General features: G+C 34.4%; 1 long non-coding RNA gene across 1 annotated transcript; it reads left to right on the top strand.

Moving 5' to 3' along the window:
* LOC127867577 (uncharacterized) lies at positions 1-14,404 on the top strand. Its single transcript, XR_008043566.1, has 3 exons — positions 1-66; positions 11,230-11,289; positions 13,983-14,404. It is a non-coding gene; the product is annotated as an uncharacterized LOC127867577 (long non-coding RNA).
* The last annotated feature ends 12,043 nt before the right edge of the window (positions 14,405-26,447 follow it).

Below are 26,447 nucleotides of genomic sequence, written 5' to 3' on the forward strand. Positions count from 1 at the left end.
CGCCATTGAGAAATTGTTCGCGAAGTTCGCGGGAAAAGACATGTTACGATTTATTAATGAAACGAGGTAACTATTTATCATTTTGACTTTCATTAAAATCTCTACTGTACTCATTTATGAAAATAGGCCTGTGCGACGTTGTAACTCGGGTTAACTAAGTTTCTTTTTATACTTAAACCTGTCGCTTACTGTAATGTCTTTGTAAAAAGTAGGGCACGGCATGGTCCATATTTCTGACCGTGTTTCTACTCGTTGCGCCCGTTTTTATTGGCAAAAATAAATATCGTTCACTTCTTTTTAATACGATAAATATTTAAAATTGCAGTTTTGTTCCACACAACAGTTTGTTAAATAGTTGGATGGTGGTAACTAAGGAATTACAAAGTTTTCGAAGTTATCCGGACAATGGTTGTGTTGTGTTTACATTGTTTAATGTTGAAATGTAGATAGTTGTGTGTGTCGGTTTATGACATCAGTGTAGGCATATGGCTTAGTTTTTTTGTTCAAGCATTTAGCTGAATAACCTTAGTATTAAACAGTGCTTAACGGCTATGGGTAAACTTTTTAAAGTTCAAAAGTGAACATTTATTTTTTTCTTCAAGGTTAAACTAGTTTACATTGAAAGCTGAAATTGTCTTGATGTATTTGCCCACTGTAAGTGAGAAACATCCAGAGTTTAACCTTGGTGCACATTATTGTTACTGCCTGTTGTCTCATCACTTGAAGCGTCAATTTCTTAAAAAGCTTCATCCATTTAAGGAACTCAAACCTTGACATAGGAACCTAAGCGCAGCTTTCTTGCCATTTGAGCTTATCACAGGCATCTACATTAAATGTAGGAAGACATATGCAATAGTGGAGAAATATTTTAAATTTGTGAATACAACGTTCAAAGATAATATTAGTATACATTGTAAAAAACCTACAACATAAAATGCAATAATCAAAAGCATTGCAAAAATAGATGTAGATCTACATGTGAGCATTTTCAAGAAACTTGTCTGTAAAGAAGAACATTGATTAGTGTTAGTGAAAATTGCTCACATGAAATCAGGGCCCTCGTTTTGCACTTTTTACCGCCGAATATCGGCGGCTTCCCCCGTGAAAAAAGTATACTTTTTTCTCCCCTTTTTTAGCTAAAAATTCCCCCTCCAAAAAACATTTATTTTTATTTTTTTGTATACCTTTGTACTTATGTTGCCAGCTGGTATAGTGCTACTAACCTTTGATTAAATGTATATTTATATAACTCACATTAAAATATAGCAATTTAAGTTGTTGAATGGTTGGTGAAAAGATCTTCTAAAATTCCCCTTTTCGCCCAAAACGACGCGAAATTCCCCCTCATGAGGGATGTGGGTGGCTTCCCCTGGCGGATAGAGAGGGCCCTGGAAATAAAAGTATCCAAAGTTGTTTTGTTTTGCTTTTCCACTTCTGTATTTTGATGGTTGAATGTACCTGTATAAAATCTCTTGTAGTTTTCATTTTTCTTACATGTTTCAGTGAGGAATTTTTTTTTTGAGCTTAGGCCGTTTGGGCCTTCTGTCTTTGCAAAGTCAAAGGTCCAAACAGGTTTTCATTGGCCCAAAATTGACTGTGCAAAATAAAGGAAACACTTGATTGTTCTCAAGAAAAGGTGACAAACAATTAAAAACAGACCATCAGACTAGAGCTGCAACGATTCACCAACAGTTCGATTCGATTCGATTTCGATTTCAGACACTCCGATACCGATTTTTTCGATTCGATTCATCTTCAAACCTAGTTTTATCATATATTCACTCGTATGCCTCAAAATTAACATTTCTGTTCAAATGTGATTTCAATAAAACACATATAAAAGAATAGCAAATTAGGACTCAATTTTAATTTTAAAACTTCTGACTAGATTACACAATAATATAAAAAATAAATAAATAATCATAAAAACGTATCTGGAATCAGTTGAATGGTAGTACTATCACTATGATTACACCTTTACCCAAAACCGCTATAAGCATGTCTACCACTGTGCCATGACAGCATAACCTGTTACCTGTATGACAAATCATATTTTCTAATAAACTTAACAAAACTCCAACAGAAAAAGAACTACTTTTCTGGCTGGCGACTTGAGTAGTTGCACTTGTGCGACCTCTTTGTCTTGCTAAATTAACGCTATGTTTGCGTTTGACATATTGCATTAAATTAGATTAGTGGTTGAGCCGGACTTAGCGTACGCCACATCCGTGAAGCACAGTTTACACTTAGCTTTATTGGTAGGGCTACCATCCCGAAACCCAAAATACTGCCACACTTTTGATTTTAGCTTCTTAGCCGCATCTGATAATTTCAATTTGTCGGCAACAACTTGTTCAGCCATTTTGACGCTTTTTACGAAAGTAGACCGTAACGGGCTTATTGATTGGATGACTAAAGTAATAAGCAACCAATCGCGCGTGTCGTAATTACAGGTAAATATAAAACCTACACCTCCCTGTATCAATAGTCAGAATACAGCGCGCTTTACGTATCTATGTATATATATATATGTATATATTTTAAAGAATCGAATCGAATTTGGTAGGTTTGGTATCGTAATCGAATCGAAGCATTTCGAATCGATTTTCGATGAATCGGATCGAATCGTTGCAGCTCTACATCAGACAGGGATTTTAATAGATTGTGAAAATCAGGAGTCAAAGGACCCATGTGCTTGAAAGGTTCAGGGGTCAAATTAAATGCTCATGGGTCAAAACTTAGTTGAAGAGTTTTTATGTTTCTGCATATTTGTTCCACTCTTGAATCTTTTGTTTTGTATAAAAATTAAATGAAATACTATTCAAACAACAAGATATTAATTTAGAGATTTGGTTCTTAGTCACATTTGTATCCATATTGCGTTATTAATAATGTGTAAATCGTTATGTCACCTATTTTCGCGATGTACTTTTGATTTCACATCGCGAAATTTTATTACCGAATATACTGAAAATATGAACTTTTTTCAAGTAATGTAATATACGAGTCGTGATATTTTAATCAATATATAAACTAACAATTGTAAAAAAATCTGGTATTTAAGAACTTTTCTTTTTTCGTCATTTGTGGTTGACAGTCCCTTTAATAATGCACACATTCATTTTTAATCCTATCGAAATATTTTTGTTGTTTTTCAAAATTGTCAACAACAGTAGTGTGATTTTTCCATGGATCGGGTTGTCCAAGGGTCATTTCAGCGATTTGTGTAAATTCGTTTAAAAAATGGGGAGAGGTTACGACCGATTCCACTGGTGTATTTCATAAGCGGCCCAACAAATCCGCGGCTTGCGAAACCATTCCGCATATTTATGATTACACAGGCAGTGCTTTCCACAGGAATTTTTTCAGGTGCCCCGAGGCTTATAGGGGTGTCCCCTCCCGATATTGATTAAACATTTTTTTTTGTCAATTGACGTTTTGTGGTGCGTTATAACTCTTAAGAAAAACGGCGTCAAAAGATGTCATTTGGTGTGCTATGACTCTTCAAGAAAACCCCCCAGCTATAAAGTCATTTATAAAGACATATTTTAATAATTGTTTTAAAACTTTCCAGCAAAGAAAGTAAAATCCAGACTCGAAAGATTCTCCAATACATCCGTATCAACCCGACTATTACTGCATACTTACTACTTTTCAAGTTTCTATTCATTACCCTATAATCCCATTTTAAAAAGCTTTTCCTGGTAAATATTGACAATAAAAGTGCTCAATAATTTCTTTTACAACAAACGTTGCCATTTTTCTCAAGTATCAAATTAATTTCTGCATAAGTGACAATTTATAGATTTGATGAAATATTGCCACTGAACATGTGTAAATTGCTTGACGTGGCGTGTGCTTGATAATACAACGCTCAATACACCCACGCTTTCTATGCACATGACGCGACATTGTACATGCTGCATAATTTTCCCGCCCATTTTATTGAGACAAAGGATCAACACAAAATAAATTATCACTGTTTATTTGAAGCAAGAAACTGTTTACGTAGAGTTAACATTTACATTCGGAAGTGGGTTTCGGATTACAAATTTAACTATGCTCATTTGAGACTTCAAGAAAACATGAACAGTTGCGAAATTAATTCAACGATAATTTGTTTAAACACTGTACAAGTCAAGTAAATGTTTTGATAGAAATATTAATGAAAAGCACAACTTCCACGAGGATCATAGCCATCATCAGTCTTCTAAGCCAAGATTTTTGTGGCAATTACATGTTCGTCAGGAGTTGTCTGCATGATTTAACTGCAAGAAGTGCCTGCCTACTAGTGCTGTCCTTTATACAAAGCGTACGCTCTCATTGGCCAATATTGATTTTCCAATGCAGCAACGCACCGCCCTTAAGCGGGCTTAAGTTTGGTAAAGCGTTATATGTAGTTTATAAGGGACTGTAAGTTGGCTTTCAAAATTTTCGGCAAAGTCGATATCGCTTTGATCTTAAGAATGGCTAGTTGCGATAACACCCAAAATACACTGATCAGAAAATTTCAGGCGCCACGCAGACTCTGATTTCGAAATTCAAGCGCCCCGGTGAGGGACCGTTAAATGACCGGTGGAAAGCACCGACAGGTAGATCCTGTATAAGCGTTTTTTTAAATGAGCGTTGCCATTGGTTGTCATTTCCCAATCTTCAAATTTAAATGGGTCTTTTAAAATGTGCCTCATATTTCTTTGCTGATTTGTTTGCACCAGGTTTTTTTTACCTTATATAACAGACGCCGAATATCAGCGTCTTCCCCCACCAAACTAGGCTGGTTTTTTCCCCTTTCAGAACCAAAAATTTCCCCCTTTTTTTTTAATAGAAAGATGTGTCTCATGATTATGATATCTCAATTCTATTTCAATTTAATCTTGCCAAACGAAATAAATTATGAAAAAACAATAAATATAGTGCAAAAATGTACAAATGTATTGTAATAATGAGAGAGTAAGTAAACAAATCCCCCAGAAAGGGAAACGCCGCGAAAATTCCCACGCGCACAATTTTCCCCAAATTGGAAAATCCCGCGTAAAATTTCGCCCACATAAGGGCTAAAGGCCCCTTCCCCAACAACCAAAAAAAAAACCTGTGCACAGAACAGGACAGAATTTTCCTCCCCTCTGACTTCTCTTCAATCACACCCGATGGTCCCCTGAACAAGTCCTTTTAAAATATCAATTACATAAGAAATGTTTGTAACTATTGAGGATGCTTCTGAAACAACCTATGAAAAAGTGACCTAACATTCAAGAATAGAGTATTTGAAGCCGAATTATGACCACCATGGTTTTGTCCAAACTTGAATCTTGGTCTAATCTTCATGAGGCAAGTGTGTCAATATGTACTATTTGTGGAATCAATGGAAGTTTTGTACATTCCACCAACTTCTTTGGGATTAGACTTTTAGAATTGATATATTAATCACAGATGCAGGAGCTATCGTCATATGCTTGGGTGAAAGTTCTTGTACACACATTCGTATCTTAAATCAACTATACTTGCAGTAATTGTACAGTCATCAATTTACCAGCAATCACGATAATCTGCTTAGTGTAACCAGTAAAATAGTTTGCTTACATTTCATTGTTTGCCGCAATACAGTATAAGGGCATTGCAGATAACCCAGGGGTTGCCAGTAAAAATTGGTTTCCAGGCTTTCTTGGGTACCTGATAGCCAAGTTGGGACATTTATCAAGTCACAGTTCAGTGTAATTCTTCTAGGACAGATAAGACTGTTTGTACACAGTTAGCAGGCTCTAATATAGACATTGGGAAAATATGCAGTAGATTTCTAATGTACAGTATAGGTGCCTAGACCTGATTAATATGGGATTAAACTTCTTAATCTTTCCTGCAAGATTAGACATCTATAGTCTGTAATCCTGATCAACCATTGATTTTGGTCTAAATCAGCTGAGCAAAGAGGTGATAACTTATTTTTACTACCAATGTTTTGTGTTGTAACAATTATTATATTTTCCTTTAAAAATAATAGATCTTACACTTTATTTATAAAAAAAAATCTTTATTTTGTTTCTCTGTTCAAAAGTAATGTTATTTTATTTGTTAAACTTGAGCTTTTCACTCGCCACTTCTCCCTCAATTGTCTCATTTTGTTTTTTTTGGTTTGACTCTCTCCTAATAGCCTGTGCAATAGTTGTGGTCAAAATGTCTGTGATTTTACTAAAAATATTTTATTGAAACTTCACACATGTTTTGGTGGCATTGTGTGAGGTCGCTGACCCAAGTTTTATAACCCAGCCCTGCAATTAAGCAGAATTATGTTTCTGGAGCTATTTCATACACGCTTTAGATATTTAAATGACTTTTTATGTGAGTCTACCTGTGTTACTTACAGATTAAGTTCGAGTTTTGTTATGTTCCATGAATTTTTGCTGATATTACGAGCCATGGACTTAAAATTTTCTCAAGAAGAACAGCTCCGGACTGTCTGATATTAGCCTCATTTTGGGTGTGTGATTCTACCTTAGTGTTTTTTCCATGAGGGCAAAGGGGCATGGCGCAGTACATAATAAAATGAGCATTTTAACAAGCAGTTTATGCAAAAAAGGTAAAACCTTTGTTGAAAACTTGGTTTTGGGAGGAGCTTTAAAATGTAAACAAGCACACTGAAGTGTAATTGATGTTTTTAACTTTCTTTAATAAATATGAATATATTTACCTTGCAATGTTTTCCTTTTAAGTTCCATGCTGTTTCCAGGTTTTTTTTGGCCGATTTTATAGCCAAAATTCTGCTATGTTCCCAATCCCAAAAAGTATACTTTCCCCCCAAAATGTGGCAAAAAATTCCCTATTTCAAATAAAAAAAATTTTTTTTTTTGTTTGGAAATGTCTTATGCATATTTTATTTCAATTTTAATTCAATTACATCTAACAAAGTATTATATGATTTTGTCCTTTTAATTTGAATGATTATAAAGATTTATATCAAATTTAGTATTTCCCTAATCAGTGGACTTTTCGTGTGAAAAAATGGCTAATTAATTTATTTTCCCAATTTCATGAAAATGCCGCTAAAATTTCCAATTCCAAAGCCATGGGCTATCTTCCCAAAAAGTGGAAAAAAAACCTGGTTTCAGTAAACTGTACAGCATGAAAAACATAATAAAGCAATATATGCATGTCAATCTGATTTTATACAGATCCACTAACATATAAATGAAACCATGCTAGTCTTATCCTATTTTCTTGTCAGAGGTTTTAAATTTGCAAGTAAACTGAACACCAATTTGCAAATACTTGCTTTCAAGACATAAATCCACTGTGTTTGTTACCAATTAAAAATGTATGTTGTTTGTATCTAAAACGTTTCATGCATCTTTAATGATCACAGCAGCGAATGTTTTGCCCAATTGGAAAAAGTACCGGTACCAGTCCAATTTGGAAAATAGTGCGCGAAAAACCCTGAAATTGGGAAAATTCACGTTGGGAAGTCTTCATATTGGGATATTAGTGTATTTGACTTTTTGCTCACAAATGCTTTAAAATGATAACTATATGTTGTCAAGTTGTCAATATTATATTTACTTAGACTCAAGCAATTAGCTGCATAGAGAAACTAAATGTTGCATTTTATTTATTAAAAAAAACAACAGGCAAATTACTGGCATTGGACCTAGCAATTTCTCTAAAATAGCTGCTGTGGTGCTTAAAAGTGCTATCGTGTTTCACATACACAGCTCTTGTTTTAAATGAAACTGCATTCCATGTTGATAACCTAGTTGTTTGTAATACAATTAAATGCCTATTATTTCAGATTTCATGATTTTCATAAACAATAAACAAATACTTGTATTTATAACTCTGAAAAATTACTGAATCATTTTCAAAAATAATCTTTATTTTGTATATTGACCTGCTGAATGCTCTCGTATGCATATTCTAAGATACAATTTTAGTGTGTAGTTCTATCATTAGCATGTGTCATTAGAGAAATGTTCAACAATTATAGAGGGTTTGTTTAAATGTGTATATAAGAATTTCTGCTTCATGTCTTAGCTTGAACTTTGTGTGCTCAGAGAAAAGTGTCTGAAGAACAGCCTTGGCTGTCCAAATATTGACTCAAGATTATTTGCAGAGGTATAAAATGGGGCAATATATAGTATGGTCTGTGACACAGTGAACAAACTGAAGTCAGTGAGGGAGTTAGTGTGTACAGTACCTTGTTATAGCTAGGGCATCCATATTTTATGATTGTTTGGATTAATTTTGTAATAATGGATCTGGAATAACGCCCTCGCCTTTGGTAGGTTTTATGTACATGCATGCTTAGTAAATTGAAGAACTGGCAAATTGATAAATGAATTATTTCACTCGTGACTCTAGTATTCTTTATCAAAGTGAAACATGGAATTTTGTTCATATGTAATTTTATATAGCTTTTATTTCTAGAATTATTTTATTTTTTCATTGCATATTCTTGAAGCTAGGAAACTGTTCAGTGTTTGAAGTGCTTGCCAATCCTGATGCGTTGCTTGTTTGGTAATAACATGTATTTCATGCTTACAAGTACACAATTGATTAATTAATCTTCTTTTAGAGTCTCTGGTATATGTCTTCACTTAGTCATTAATCTACTGGTCATTTATTAAATGCACAGTTAGTGTTAAAATAATCAATGACTGCAGCATATATGTACATCTTTCTGCACTGAAGTGCTGTGGGTGGTGTAAATCAGTTTATCTATTTATAAAAGTTATAGTGTCATTTGTTGTTATTTCGAATAAAATTTATTCCAATTAGTTTGCTATTAAACATATTAAAAAAGCAAACAATGTGGAATACATAACAGTAAATAAAGAAATTGACAACTTAAGTCTCAAAATGGTGACAAAAAGCACAGCATGATTGAAACTGATATGAGTTATAAAACTTAAAAACTCCAGGTATCCTTTCAATTGATAGTGTTTTTTAATGCACAGGAAGTTTCAATTGGAAGCATAATTGGATTATAAGCCTGGTACATGTACTTGCTAGGTGCATTGTGTATGATGAATGTTGACTTCCTGGTCAGCAGCGTGTCAAAATCAAAGCGCTGAAGGCACTGAAGTTGTTCGCTGTTGTCGTCCTTGATTAGCTTGTGCGCATGGCACAGGCTAATCAGTGTACACAGGCTAATCTTATTTGAACTGCATAAACATGTTTTCTCTGAAAGCAGCCAATATGTACAGATTTCAATGATAAACACTAGACTGGCCAATGTCGACTTACAAGCTGGTATATTAACTCACTGCTAGAGTGTATATATACTCACTGCTAGATCATAATCATTTGTTGTCTGCTGCAGACAGGCAGCGGTAATCGTCCCTTGCAGAGTGAGTTGTTGTTCTTACCGTACTTAAGGTAGCGCACTCCTAATGGGCACATATCCAAATATAATTTAATTAATTATTTTCATAATCAGCATCATTTCACTGAACCACATGCAAATTTGTAGGTAGGCTTTCCATGCTTTTTAAAAAAATAAACCGATTTTTTCAAAACCACCCTCACGCTCAGCTTTTGTCCAGTTTATTTTCACCCCTGGGGTATATAAAAGTTCCATAATTCATTAAAATTTCCAAATATAGGCATGAAGTTGGTGTGTACAGATGCAGTAAAGGTGTTTTAAGTTTAAACAAGATGAAATAAGTATTCTTTTACAGACATTTATTTTTTACAAATTTTTATCTATGGAATAGCGCAATGAAACGTAAGTGATTTCAGCCAAGTAAAAATTAGGTCGGGTGTCATAATATTCAAAATAGTATCATTTAGGTTATATTTTAAACTGAGTTTTTATAGAAACACTATACAGGGTTTTTTTACTTTATATAACAGACGCCAAATATCGGCGTCTTACCCCACCAAACTAGGCTGGTTTTTTCCCCTTTCAGAACCAAAAATTCCCCCTTACAAAAAAAAAAAAATTTTTTTTTTTTTTTTTTTTTTTTTGTAATAGAAAAATGTGTCTCATGATTATAATCTCTCAATTCAATTTCAATTTAATCTTGCAAAACGTAATAAATTATGAAAAAAACAATGAATATAGTGCAAACATGTACAAATGTATTGTAATAATGAGAGAGTAAGTAAACAAATCCCCAAAAAAGGGGAACGCCGCGAAAATTCCTACGCGCACAATTTTTCCCCAAAGTGGAAAATCCGCGTAAAATTTCCCCCACATAAGGGCTAAAGGCCCCTTCCCCCACAACCCAAAAAAAAAACCTGCTATATACAGCAAAAATACCAAGAAATAGACAGATTTACTGTTTACTTTTTGAAATAAAAATAAAAATGCAACATGCATCATTCGTATTTTCAGCAGTAAATTACCCAATTTAGCCATAACGTTGTTTTAATTTTAAAAATTGAAGGATGTGCATCCATTTTTCAACTTATTTAACAATAAACATAGCTTATATGCTATATTAAATCAAATTACGTTAGAAAAGAAATAAAACACGTCGCAAAAAGAATGCGATGTCGGCACGAATCTGTGCGGGGAGATCCCAAAAGATTTCAATTCCATCGCCTTAACCAATCGGCCACGACAACTTAACTTTGGTGCAACCTTAAATTAGATATCCATAAGTAAGCAGGTAAAAAGGCTCGTCGATATTTGAAGAAATCGCAAAATCGTATTGTTCAGATGATAATTGGATCAAAGTCAATATTTACAGTGAAAATGATGTATTCTAAATGAATTAGGTAAACACATATTAAAATTCGAAGTTTGAAAAAAATAAAATGCATCTCTCGGAAATAACCGATCATTGAAGATCGGCAATGATCGTAAAATAAATTGCGGGAAATCATTAGAGGTGCGCTACCTTAAGGCTTCTAAGCACATACTGATTTGCAAAATATGCTCTGTAAATTTAGCTGGCCGCTAACGTGACCAACTAAAAATGACCTGGGGATTTGCACTAAACAAAACACAAATATTTCCATTTTTGTGCTTCAAAATGTGGGAAAATGTCTTCAGAAATCACAGTACAATATGAAAATAATATCTGTTAACACAGTTTTAGTTGGATTTCAACTCGTGCCAACAGAAATCACGAATTTAAAAAAAAAGTTTACAGCTTGACAGAACCATACACTTACAGTTATGAGTATAAATAGTGTGTTTTAACCTACTTGTACTAAAATTACTTTTCATAACAGTTAAATGCTACTTCTTATTTTCTTATTATGCATATTTCCAATGTTTTCTGCTTTCAGAGAGCAATGTGTGTCCAATGATGGAGGTTGCAATGCTACTGCAGTGGATCTCTTTCACTGGTAAGAAAATCTTAAAATGAACGAATTCAATTTATTATATCAAACAGCAATAAATGTTTGTTTGATCCATGTGGCTGGCTTATACTCATTCAACATTCAAGGCCTAGAATACAAACTTCCTGAATCCCTCAAAATTTCTAACTTTATTTCTGTGGACTCTTGGCTGAATTTGAATTGGCCAGGACACCCATGATTAAATCAGAATTGTGTTAAAATGGCCAAAGAAATTATTCCATGACCGACCTCCACGCCAGATATGAATTTTTGTGGTTTGTCACTTGGGATTACAAAATTGATGGTCAAGAGCTTTCTCAACAGAACTAGCTGGGCCAGGCAGATTTATACATGACACATAGATGATGTTTGGGGTTTTGTGGAACGGCTGGGGTGGGTGAAATGCATTGTTGAAGATGTCTGTATTGCACTTGCCCCGGCCTTTCTGCAACCTCTGGCAACAACACAACATTTGTGCAACCTCTAGGATCAACACAATCCCTATGCCACTTTGGTGAACAACACTTTTTTGCAACAACTGCGGTCGACAACAATGAAATACACACTAAGTGGAATCTGCAAGGGCCTGTGGATACAAATGAAAAAAAGAAACAAAGATGCAAGAACCTGACATTGGTAAACACTGGAAATGTTTATACCTTTGTTCTGAAGGTAATCAGTGGGCACAAATGAAAGATTTTCCAAGAGGAATCTGCAGGAAATAGTGGATACAAATGAAACAAAACTCAATAAATCAAGATAACTACTTGTCTGACAACATATTGATAAACCAAGGAAATGATGAAATTGCTGAATAGAATTTTTTTTAAGTACAAAGAACAACATTTCACTGTATTGTATTGTTACATGCATTTAAAGTGATATTATGGGCATCTAACAGTTTATAGGTGTCTATCGCAACTGTTGTTTATTTTTGGTGTTTTCACTTCATATACACTTAGATTTGTTAATGCAGCATCAACATACTAAAACAATATCTCGGAAAGAGAAAAATAATGCATTATAATATCAACCGTACTTTTGTTTGACAACTGGTCATGCATATACAATGTGAACCATAATTGAGTTTTAGTGCAGATTTGTTCATACGACACAAAGACACAATTTTGTTTTTAGGATCATTTCGTGGTACGGTACTGGGTGGATCACGTAAGATATCGAATATAAAATATATTTTTATAAACAACTGGTAGCAAGATGAGTTGCAGATAATTGGTCAGTAACCACATTTTAACTTACTCTTGACCTGTTAATTCTTTTCAGCTCAATTCAACAGTGAAAAATGCCCATAATATCACTTTATCTTTGAAACAAAACAACACTGAACAGCTTAACTGAAGAGAACAGAACAAATCACTTTGTGATGTTAAAATACAGGAAAAATGGATAAAAACAATGAAAAGAAAGTGGAAGAAGGGAATGTAGTGTAAATAAGAACTACTTTGAAAATGTTTCAGATTTGATTATATATTTTTTTCCATAAAAAATTGATTTGGGCTGCTTGATAAGAAATGTATGATTCACAGGACACTCAGGAATGTCCCAAGTCTTTGTTACACTAGGACAAATCAGTGTCTTAACTTGTCCCAGGCCAGAAAGATGCCAGATACCATTATGGTATTGAACCCATATTTTGGTTGCATTATTGAACATAGATTAACAGCTCTAAGTGTAAACCAACACCTTTGTTTCAGTTTTTGATGGAAATCAAAGTGTTCATGTATTGGATTTTTATTGAAATCTAACACCAATTATCTTGTTATTGTATCTCTTTATCAGTGTCCATAGACAAATCCAAATAACTTGTATGTACTACCGGCTGTACTTAAAATGAATATTCTTAAAATATTAAATATTGCAGCTGGAATTGGTACTTTGATAATATATGTGGCTATTTTGTTTTTGTTTTTTTGATATTATTCCCCTACCGGTTTCACCGGAGGGGACTTATGGTTTGCGCTCTGTGTGTCAGTCAGTCAGTCAAGTCTGTCACACTTTACTGGATCCTGCGATATCTTTAAAAGTTCTTAATATTTTTTTCATGAAACTTAAAACATGGATAGATGGCAATAAAAACATTATGCACGTCTTTTCATTTTGTTCCTACATGTATGTCAAAAATCACTTTTCTGCATCCTGCGATATCTTTTAAAGTTCTTAATATTTTTTCATGAAACTTGAAACATGGATAGATGGCAATAAGGACATTATGCACGTCATATCATTTTGTTCCTACGTCAAAAAATTTGGTTGCTATGGCAAAAAAATAAAATAATCTGACAATGTTGGAGCCAGTAGGGGACTTATATTGCTTGACAATAGTCTTCTTGTTAAAATTATTCAAGGTATGTTAAATTTCCATAAGTGTTACCAGTTTAAATACCAAATTCTATGAAGGTTATAAGAAAATCCAAATATTAAGGGTTATAGCTGCCTTTAATGGTGACAAAGAAGAGAAAATAGTGAAAACATATTTGTGGAGTTGTCATGTTTGACCTAATCACCATGTGTTGTGAAGCATTAAAAGAAAGCATCTTGAGTTTTCATGTAAGTATTCTACACTTTTTAGGATCATGTTTTTAACTGTATATATTTTACTACACCAATGTGGATGCTAGATGATAAGATCCCCATCGGGATGGACAATAATTAGTATACATGTTGGTGTGTCATTGCAGATACATGCAAACCTTGTGTATATAGAGGTTGCTGTCGGCGATTGTCCAGGTGTATGAAGGTGAAACATTGTGATCCCTATCCCTAGTGACATCTTCGAAGGACCCCAAGTGATGCTTTTCTTGAAGTTTGAGGTATGTGTGGCATCCAATTTCAGTTCTTACTTTTACTACAAAAACAAAAAGCTGACGCTTATCACCACGCCGCATGTTTGACCCAGGGGTGCCCCAGGGTTGGTAATGGGGCCATGCAAAGTTGAGAATGACCGTAATGTCATAAGAGATTTCCAGTATAAATTTGAAGTAATTCGGTGTAGAAATGAAGAAGTTAATGTAAAATAACCTAAAAAATGAGTGAAAATCTATACCCTAATTTCTCCTCATCCTGCTCTCCTAACAAATCTAATACTGAATCAACTTCACTGACGTCCATTATGTACATGTCATCCTAATTGGAATGACTTATGAGATGGCTGAACATGCTCTCTAATAGCCAATCTTCTTGCTTCTGTTTTGGAAAAGTTATGTTTTGAGGTTAAATGGTTGACTAAATAGTACAGGGCTCAACATTAACCTAAAAACCAACATGCCCTGCCGGGCAAGTACTTAGAAAATCTACTTGCCCTGAACGTAAAGCCACTTGCCCAAACATGAAATATCACATTAACTGTAAACCTGATATGTTTTAATAACGATCAAAAGGATACACCACAAAACCTTTTTTTATTTTTGCACATTTAATAAAATTATTACAGTAATTAAAGTCTAAATGTAGATTTGTGCCAATATTTGATTATTAAACATTGCTCCTAACAATTCATCATACATGTATCTCAACCATTCAAACTGACTTTTCCATTATGGACAAGGGAAACAATCTTGCTTCAGGCACCGTTTTATTAGGAGGCGCTTCATCTTCCTCTGAAGAACTACTCGAGGGCTGAACGGAAAACTGTCATATCTCCTTCTTTATTAGTCCCCTACCGGTTTCACCGGAGGGGACTTATGGTTTACGCTCTGTGTGTCAGTCAGTCAGTTAAGTCTGTCATACTTTTCTGGATCCTGCGATAACTTTAAAAGTTCTTAATAATTTTTCATGAAACTTGAAACATGGATAGATGGCAATAAGGACATTATGCATGTCATTTCATTTTGTTCCTACGTCAAAAATTCTGGTTGCTATGGCAACAAGTAAATTAAAAAAAAAAAAAATTCTGACAATGGTGAAGCCGGTAGGGGACTTATATTGCTTGACAATATTCTTGTTTAATATAAATTACAACAGTCTACTGTTCACCCCTTGTACTGCTTTCAACTTGTTGAATATCAGTCGGGCTTTTTCTTTTGGAAATCAACGATGACGAGATGCAAGAGTCACTTGTTATTAAATTACTGTCATTAACAATGGAAGGAGTTTCAATGATAGGACTTGTACTAGTTGTCAATGTTTGTTTATTTTATGACACTTGCTTAAAAAAAATCAACAGTTTTTGTTCGACCAGAATTTTTCTTAGGCATCTATTTCACGTAATATTTTGAAATGTGGGACATATTTGTTTTCCATTCAGTCGAATCACAAAACGCTTGAAATTCATCGCAAATATAATAAGAGCCTGAACATCACGGAAATTATCGGGAACACAAATAATGCATACATTATCCAAATCAAGGTATAGTCTAAAACCCGTACAAGACCGGATCGGACTACGCTTTGTAAAAAAGCGAAATAGCTGATATGTCATGATAGCGCTTTTTTTCCCGATTGGGAATTTTTTAGCAAATTTTGGGATAAAAAGTATATTATTTGCTAATGGGAATATAGCCGAATTTTGGCTATAAAATCGGGCCAAAAAAGCCCTAAAATAAGAGTTATTGCCCTTAGTTAAGAATCCACTATACATCAAGGGATTTGCGCCTTTCCATAAAAAATTGGGGTGATATCAATTCAACAAAATTTCTTTTGCATGTAAAGTGTAATGTCAGTGCATAGCTGCCCTGGTATGAAGCCCTTCTACTCCTCAAGGATCACTTCACAGGATTAGGGCTATTGATTTAAGGATCTTGTTAATGTTTGCACTAGACCACTAGGTCCACAACATATTGGGAATGCTAAATCCGCCCCAAAAAATAAGGAATTAGTTATTGCTTTGTACATGCTCTTAAATCGAAGTATGCCTTTGTTATGTTCTTTGTAATTTATTGAACTTTGGTGTTTTTTTTTTAAATTCTTATACAAGTGGCAAGTTGAAAAAATTCACACTTAATTTGTATGGCAACTGTCTGTAAATTTATTATTTGTCGCCAGTGTACCATGAGGCCCCATTATTTGTTAGTTGTCTGTGATGTAGATTTTTAGTTGGTATTGTCATAGCCAGCTCATCGTGTCGTGTCCGCCGTCCGCTCAAACCTTGACAGTTTGTCAAGGTTTAGAACATTGGATCTAAAATCAAACTGCTTCAACCTGTAACTTTTAAACTTCATATGTAGCTGCACCTTGATGAGTTCTACATGCCACACCCATTTTTATGTCCCCCACTATAGTAGTGGGGGACATATTGTTTTTGCCCTGTCTGTTGGTCTGTTGGTCCGTTGGTCTGTTTGCGCCAACTTTAAAGGGATCTTTTCACGCTTTGGTAAATTGACAAAATTGAAAAAAGTTGTTTCAGATTCGCAAATTTTCGTTTTAGTTATGATATTTGTGAGGAAACAGTAATACTGAACATTTACCATGGTCTAATATAGCCATTATATGCATCTTTTGACGATTTTAAAACCTAAAAATTATAAAGCGTTGCAACGCGAAACGATTGAATAATTTGGAGAGTTCTGTTTTTGTCGTTAAATTTTGTGAAACTACGAAGATTGCTTATATAACGTATAAAATACTTTAAGTGTATGTACTCGGCGGAATAGCTCAGTAGGCTAGAGCGTTTTTACTTCAGGACTCTGGCAGGACTCCAGCGGTCACTCGTTCGAAACCTGGTCCGGGCAATGTTCTTTTCCTTTTTTTAATTTTATTCTTGATTTTTTACTGGAGCTTTTACGATCCAATGTTTACATTTATCGATATAAAGCATTTAATGAATAAGTTAAAAAATGCCAAAATCTGTGAAAAGGCCCCTTTAACATTTTGCAATAACTTTTGCTATATTGAAGATAGCAACTTCATATTTGGCATGCATGTGTATCTCATGAAGCTGCACATTTTGAGTGGTGAAAGGTCAAGGTCATCCTTCAAGGTCAAAGGTCAAATATATGTGGTCAAAATCGCTCATTTTATGAATACTTTTGCAATATTGAAGATAGCAACTTGATATTTGGCATGCATGTGTATCTCATGGAGCTGCACATTTTGAGTGGTGAAAGGTCAAGGTCAAGGTCATCCTTCAAGGTCAGAGGTCAAATATATGTGGCCCAAATCGCTTATTTTATAAATACTTTTGCAATATTGAAGATAGCAACTTGATATTTGGCATGCATGTGCATCTCATGGAGCTGCACATTTTGAGTGGTGAAAGGTCAAAGTCATCCTTCAAGGTCAGAGGTCAAATATATGTGGCCCAAATCGCTTATTTTATGAATATATTTGCAATATTGAAGATAGCAACTTGATATTTGGCATGCATGTGTATCTCATGGAGCTGCACATTTTGAGTGGTGAAAGGTCAAGGTCAAGGTCATCCTTCACAAGGTCAAGGTCATCCTTCAAGGTCAAACATAATATAGGGGGACATTGTGTTTCACAAACACATCTTGTTGGGTCACTAGGTCATGGTCACTGTGACCTCAAAAAAAAAAAAATACTGACAAGCTTTCATCTATTCAAAACTGCACCCGCAGCCGAGCGTGGCACCTGTTATGCGGTGCTCTTGTTATAATCTAGAAGTGATAGTAAATTTTACTTCTTAACAGAGCATGTGATAATTATTTTACTCAAGGATTATGAATTTGTGCATAAAATATGAACAACAACTTTTTATGCCCTCAACGGGAGGCATATAGTTTTCGCACAGTCTGTCTGTCCTGTCTGTCTGTCCGTCTGTCACACTTTTTGTGTCCGCTCTCTAATTCAAGTAGTTTTTATCCGATCTTCACCAAACTTGGTCAGAAGTTGTATCTAGGTGATGTCTAGGCCAAGCTCGAAGGTGGGTCATGCTGGGCCAAAAACTAGGTCACGGGGTAACTTACACGATTATGCTTTTATGTAGTAACAAAGTTGGAGTTGTGGGCATCCGTGTCATGTTGACACATTTCTTGTTTTACGGGAACTTTATTCTGCTTTTCAAAATTGAGAATAACATTGTTTACAGCAGTATTATATTTGCTTAGGTTGAACTTATATGGATGGGAGTTGAACATATTGAGATCTTAGAAAAATATTGGGGGGGGGTTATCTTCCATTGGGAAATTTTAGCTCCCATTTGGGAAAAATTTATCCTTTTTTCTATTGCGAATGGGGCTGATTACCGGACCCAATTTTGAATGAAAAAAAAACATGATGGTAACTTTTTACTGTTCAGCATGTCCATCATATTTTATTATTAAAGTTTAAAGAAAGTTTAAAGAAACTGGAGGTTAATTTGATTGCAGTACAATGACCCCTGTTACTGCCTGTTTGACTTTCAGTGGAGTGTTACGTCAGCCAGAATAAAAGACTACATTGAACATCCTGCCTTTAGATTTACCTTTACCCTATGTGTATACAAGTTAGACATGATGGCCATGTGCTCCAATGTTCAGACATGTATATAAATTTAGTAGATTCTTTACAGGGTAGAAACACTGTGGTGTCACACTCCCGGTTGTCTTTTGAATTTCAAAATTAACTTCTTGATGAATGGTTTATGGTGTTGCAGCCAAGTTTATATGGCTATGAGGGATCAAAGCAAAAGAATGAAGAGGATATTTAGCAGGTTTGCGGGTTTTATGTCAGTATTATGTCTAGTGTAATAGAAAGTCCAAATGTGTTAAATACCAGTGAACTAATACGCTGCACCATGTAAGTAGTTGCTGTGCATTTTGTGTGTGTTAGTGTAATTTGTAAACTAAGTGTAATGTGTAAACTAGTAATGGTCCTCAGTATGGCTTGCATTGTATAGTCAAGTCTGACTGGGTTCTTACCTTTTACTTAATGGAAGTGCAATGTGCATTAATGATATTGCAGTAAATAATAAATTATATTTAAAATTATCAACATTCAGTATTAACTTAAAATAATATAAAACTTCCACAGAGTGTGTTTGAGGTTGTGAATTGTTGATACTAAGTGGATTGTGAATTGTTAAGGATAAACACAAAACTCTCTGTTAAGCTTCTTTAACAACAAAAGTTTTGATATTTTATTTTTATGTGTTTGCCAATTGAATGGAGCCTATTATTAAGAAATGACTTAATGTGTTTAATAGCCGTAAATTCTTGACTGTTGTATGGGTCTCCATTATGTTGTGTGTTATTGTTCCAGTGGTGTAAACGCGCTAGAAAGGTGATACTCCCATGGGTAAAAAGAAGACACCCGACAAATACAGGGAAATTTGATCTAAAATCAATTGCGGGTAAAATGGTTTTATAACGGATATTTTCTATTTGAAAATATTTGAATGTGGGGGTAACTAGCCTATGTTTTGGCTTTGGATTAGTTGGCTCATTAGTTCTAAATAGATGTTTGGATAGCATGGATAAACAGTGGATATCTATGCAAACTATCACAGGTAAATAAATATCCTGCACGGAGATTGCGTAAATAACATAAATAATTTAATTCTATAAATTTATTTAGAGGCAATTTATGTTATTTCCTTGTTTGCGTTATTGACGGTATTCTGTTTGAAACATATTTTGTTTAGAGCATAGGCCATATAGGGGTTCAGCCATATAGGAAACAGTTTGCTTTTAGCTTTATTCTCAAGGAAAGATTGCAACAAATTAATACCATCAAACATCCTGACATCCTTTTCATCTGAATCCCTCTTCACCTGAAAATAAAATATAAATTATAACGGGAATGTTTGGTACTTTTGGGAATGATTTTAACATCTGAAGAACTATAAAATGGGAAATAAAATGAAGAACTATAAAATGGGAAATAAAATGTAAAAAGTGTTTTCAACCAAAGCATGAAGTTTAATTTTTCTTATTTTTTATATTCAGATTCTTCATATTGAAATTATTTAACCAATTTCAACTTCGCCTTCATTTTACTGTCGTCATACAATTATGACATTCAAGTCAGAATCGTAAATCAACTAAGGGAAATCACTAATAACTTTTCAATTCTGTGCTTGCTTTTTTGGTGTGTTTACAGTCAGTTGTGTGCTTTTGTTGTTATAAAAATATCAATGAAGCAAAATAGTCCTTCTCAAAAAGACTTCTGCTTACGTCTAGTCTTCAACGCCAACAATTTCCTTTGTTTTTGTATGCATCATCACATGTATTAATTCCAAATTAAAATTTTGTTGATATGATATTTAATGTTTAAATCTACACGGTTGTTTTAAAAATGATGACACAACTGTTAAAATATATTCAGTATTTATTTTGATTGTCAAGAATTACCATATTTATAAACAGCAAGGGTAAAGCAGGCAGCTATTTCTCTTTTTATCTTTCCATGTAATGATATGCTATTAAAAGTTAACACAATTTGAAAGTGGATTGCGTTTTGAAAGATAGCAACACCCTCTTTGATAAAAGCATGGCAACCATTTAATATGTGACTGCAATTTGAGATTACTGAATGTGGCAAAGATGAATGGGTTGCCATTGATAGCGTTTTACGCATCTTTGAATCTTGTACACAAAAGCGTGGGATAATATTTGCGCAGTCTGTAACAACGCAACTTGAACCCCAGTTAAGAAAGTTTTTAAAATTTTCAAATTGTATTGTATACTATGCAGGCATTCTTAACCAGTGACACTCATAACATTTTTTTCTTGGTAAACTTTTATGTTTTTTTGACAGATGAAATGTGTACACAATGATTTGAATGCATGACAGTTAAACTTGTTTTATCTTATGCAGGCTTTTTTGCACAAAACATCCCAGTTGAGGAAGTAATGATTCTATTTCAGAAAATTGTCCCTGAAGAACTCTCTTTGGATCTATGAAAGGCAGTCTTTAAAATAGACACCAAGCAATGAATTGCTTGAAGAAGGCCCCACCCTCCCAATTACTGTTCAGTTAAAACTGTACTTGTTCGTTTGAGGATATGCAATATTTTGGAACATCTCTACTGTGTTATGATTTATAAGCAGTTCTGAAGTATATAATAAAATTTTGACAAATTCCTTTTAAACGTAGTGGCTTTTTTCTTTAATATTTGTTTATTATTGCGTTATAACACAGAAAGGAATTACTATAATAATGCCATTACTTTTGTGTGTGAGTGTTTTTCGTTGGCAAATTACTCTCTTAACAAACATTATACAACTGTCTGTGATACAGAAAGGCTGAAGGGATGCATAAAAACTGGTCCTTTAAACATTGGGAACAGTTCTCTAAGTGCTCCTTGATGCATGATGTTTCCCATTGTCCTCTCTTTTGTGGAACCCCTGATCTAATCAGTGGGCAATGTAAGCCCCTATAGCCCTGGTGTTCAGTTGACTGCCATAGATCCAGGTCTTGACCTTGATCACCCTTTGTAACACAGGGATAGGGCCAGCTATATACATGTACCCTGTGGTGTTCCTTCAGTGGGCCCTGTGTATATTTTTGATGTGGGATGTTGAAACTTACATTTTAAAAATCTTTGAATATTGTAGTTAGTTTTATTAAAATGATTTAAACAGCATACACATTTTCATATAAATGTCTTTAGGAATTTTAGTGTATTGTGTGTTTCGCCATTTAACAACTTATCTTGTAAAAGTTATTTACATGGATTACAGAACGCACCATTCAGTATGAAAACATTGCTGTAAGCTTGTTGAGGAAATGGTTCACATTCTTCTCTTCACATGATTATGCATGCAGTCGAAGTGATAAAACGGGAATATCAAAATGATAAAATCAGGGGTGGCGGAATCTAAAAAAAACTACTTGTCCACGGACAATTGTTTAGGAAATTTAACTTGTCCGCTGCTGAACTACACTTATCAGTTGATGTTTATATAAATTATAAACGCATTTATTGTTTAACCTACACGTGTACCATTATAATCTGATCCTACGGTTTACACCTCCACGATAAAATCGTGGCCAGTTACTTAGAAAACTGATGATGGCAACGGTGTAATCATCGTTGAAATAGTGCACTTTATGCGTTAGATTGTCAAAACATTTTTCATCACTTTAAGCGTTTTAACAAAGACTCGTTGAATTAATTACACACAACTGTAAACGTTTTGTTTATTCTCAAATAAGCATAAGCATATGTGTAATCCGACAAACACTTCCGAATTTTAATGACAACCATTGCCATATGCAACGAAACTATCCGGCTATGCTCGAATTTTTATGAAGTAAAACATAAGAAAAAAATGATGCTAGAATTTAGCGAACATTTGGTATTAATGCATTTTAAAATTTAAGACGAACTTTCAATATTTAGATACGGAATGAACGAGCAATCTAGCCTGTACACTGTCTAACAGTCTGGCCGAATGTTGAAAATGCAGCATTCTCCCGATCTCTTATAGAATAAGGGAGATCACTGTGCAGGAGAGTGCCCGTATTTTAGCTTGATTGATTCGCAAATAGCACTGACAATGTAATCGCGTGTCAACATCCAGTTTTGTAAAACTTAACGGCTTTAATGCAATGTATTTTTTGTATTCCTCGACCCGACTGGTTGTCCACAGGCAACTTAATTGAAAAAAATCAGTTGCCCAGACAAGCAAATGTACGACTCGGGCAACTCGGACATTTGATTTCGCCACCCCTGGAAATCATGTTCATAAAAATGTCTTTGTGAGAATGTCGAAAAAATAGAAGAAGTCACAAACTTGTTAGTTTTGACATTAGTGGGGTCATATGGTGAAATGATTGTTCACTTTTTGATAAAAGCAACAAACTTGGCACATTTGTAGAATAAAGTATTTTATTCAATTTTAGCTATGGACCCATCTCCAATTTTCAAGATGGCGGCCATTTTCAAGATGTAAAAGATCGCAACAAACAATCAGCACCTCGATATTTTCTCATTTTTTTTGATAGGTTGGCGGCCATTTTGAAAATGGTGGCCATTTTGAAAAATATGACTTGGGTCCATAGCCTATTTTGCCTTAAATACTTTAAATTATCAATGAGCAAAGTTTGTTGCTTTTATCAAAAAGTGAACAATTCCACTGAATTCGAACACCATATGATCCGGCTACATGTTTTAAATTGATTGCAATTCATAAAGATTTTATGTTCAAGATCTGAGATATGGGTTATTAATTACAAGTTTGTAATATACATGTATGGTAATATTTTCTTATTTTAAATTATATACCGTAATATGATCAGAATAATGTTAAAGAATTCCATGTTTATCTTTTCTACATAGTGCATTCAAGACCAGATCATTTTACAAATTGTGTTAATTGTCAGAGAGCATAACTCTTGTTTGTATCTGATGTGTTCATCAGAAATATACCATTGTAAAGTAGGTATGAAATGTTATCTGCAGAATTGGGCACTATTAAATTTCATGGTATTGATGATGGTTGATTAGTTGTGAATATGTGAGATCAGATTGATGAAAGATGGTGGAAGACCTCGCACAAAGACAATGCCCAGTGCTGAATAGCCAATGAAATAATTTGTATAATCTATCAAACTTGGGACTATAAAGGTCTATTGTAAGGTGAAGAAGATGTAGATATTGCATTGTGATCCTAAAGTGAACTCGATAATGTTTCTTCTAGTGGTTGATATGCATGAAGTGTGATATGATATGCAGTTCTTTTGTGATCAGATTTTCAAAATGTATGTTAATACTTTAACAAACCTTTCCTATTTTTAGTTCAGGATTATTGTGTAAATATGAAAATCCATCTTAAGTTGTGTGATGGCGGGAAGTAGAATTCCAACAATGTATTGTTTCTGGGTCCACTCAGACAGCAGTCATCACACAACATTGTGCTAATGTTGAGATATGAGCCTTGCTCTGGGGAACACAGGCTTAATGCATGTGCTTTAAGAGTCGTCCCAGATTAGCCTGTGCAGTTGACACAGGCTATTAAGGGACAACATTTTACTCATAAATTGGATTTTTGCTAAGAAGAGACTTTGTTTAAACAAAAAAATACCCAGAGAGTGGTAGCTTGTACAAACTGCACAGGCTGAAATTGGACAACACCTTAATGCGTGCATTATGCCCCGATATCCCAGAGCATGGATCATATAGGAACATTTTGATGTGTAGAGATGGAAATCTACCATAATGGTTCAATAAAAATGTTGGCTATTTGTGAAATGTTCATATTGTTCAATGGAGATAATCGGCCAGGAATTACATAATCAGTTGTAAAATTTATGTCATCATTAGTGCTGTTAATATAACAGCAGGCAGTTTTCATTTGATACACCTTAGATGTGCATGGAGATTATATAAGACAGATATCTGGATAATCTGACCAGTTTATAACCTAGTATTAATCTGAGATTACAGATTGAATCTCATATGGTTCTTTAGACAATACAGTAGTATGTACATTCATGTACACTAAACCATGCTCCTGTCTAGTCCTTTATGTAGGACTTATTGAAAAGATCAGTCTTGGCCTTTTGTTTAGAAAGAACTTGATAAGAAAATTTAGATTATGGAAATTTTGATGATATTTGATAGTCAAATTCGTTGAGAATTTTCAAAAATGACTGGTCCCAAACAGCTTAGTTTTTTTATCAATGCAAACATTCAACTTTTCAATGTTCTTATATGAACTTTGAAATGCATGGCAAAATTATGGGACTAAGATTAACCCTTTTCCACTCCAGGCTTCCTGAAAAGGCCGGTCCTCCGGTCTTGTCCGGCAAAATTCTTTACGGTCCGGCGAAGTTTCTAATATCGCCGGTCCTTGTGACAGGCAAAAAAATGACTTAATACCGAAAAGTCATACTAGCCAAAAGAACGATAACACCCAATTAGAATAACTCTTTTCGTTAGTTTCGAGCTTTTTTGTAATTAAGAACACTATCGCGTCACTAGTTCTTAGGAGTGCTCTCCCTTTGTTTTGTTTTTTTGAGAACGTCAATTTGATTGGTCCGATTATTACCATCTATCCATTTACAAAGGTTGTAACAAAAAACTACAAATGGAAAAAATGCTTATACAAATGATCGAAATTGTCAAATTTGAAGTTGTCATCATCATATGTAAGCAATGTTTTGCTTTATGTATCGTCGGAACGCATAAAATAACACGGAAATGTGCTTATATCAGTGTAATTTCGCATTATCATTTTATTTTTGATAATATAAAACAGATAGTTTGGTAAAAGATTGATATTGTACGGAGAATATATAAGAGTATATTTTGTACAAGTTTGTTACATAATTACATATTATATTGAATGAATCACATATTTTAAAATTACAGTGTGTTACATTTGCATAAGAACACATAATGATTTGATGTTATATGTTCCAAAATCAATTACTTATAGTTGTCCAATACTTATACACAGGCTGCACATTGCAATAAATATGAGTTAAACTTTACTAAATTCTTCAGTTATAAACTCGCGCTGTTCGGACAGGTGAATGTTTGTCCGGACAGGCAAACTTTTCCAGCAGCCTGTCCTGTTGACAGGCACCTTTTGGGACTTTTCAGGAAGCCTGCACTCAAGGGCAAAGTGAAAATGGCTATGTGCAAACAGCATAAAACCAGAACAGCCTGCAAGTCACTCAGTCTGTTCAGGTTTTATGCTGTTTGCTGCTCATCAGTATCTAAGTGTTGGAAATTAAGTCTTTAAAAGTTTATTCTAGTAAGAAAGTTTTTTTATTAAAATTTTACTTTCTAAGGGACTTCAAACACGTCAAAATACATATCTAAGTGGTAAAGGATTAAAAAGAAAGTGGTATATGAAAGTTGTAACTTGCTATCTCGTAGCTATTTAGTTTTGTTTCCCCGCTTGAAAACAATGACATGTTTGGAGCTGTAAATCTGCAGGAATGTTCCCTTTTCCAAAATTTGAAAATCAAAGTTTAATTATCGACCATTATCAGCCAATATTGTACACAAATCTCCTAAGCTTGCTGGAAGATTGCATGTTCAAGATTGAAGGTCTTCTGTAGGGTCAGGGAGCGTATTGTAGGTCACATGATTGGTGATAAGAGACTTTTAGACTGGCAACCCCTGGCACTGTCATTTGTTGGCATTCCAAGACCTACTTCCTATAATATAAGAGATTGCTGCTTATTCCTTTTAAGGTATTTAACATAGTGTGGTATAGCTACACATTTGCAGTACTGTCCTACGGTTTAGGTTTACTTATCAGCACTATTCTATATGTAGACAATTAACTTCTGAACAATCGTATGGCATT

This window comes from Dreissena polymorpha, chromosome 2, assembly GCF_020536995.1.
Source record: "Dreissena polymorpha isolate Duluth1 chromosome 2, UMN_Dpol_1.0, whole genome shotgun sequence".
Classification (NCBI taxonomy): Eukaryota; Metazoa; Mollusca; class Bivalvia; order Myida; family Dreissenidae; genus Dreissena; species Dreissena polymorpha.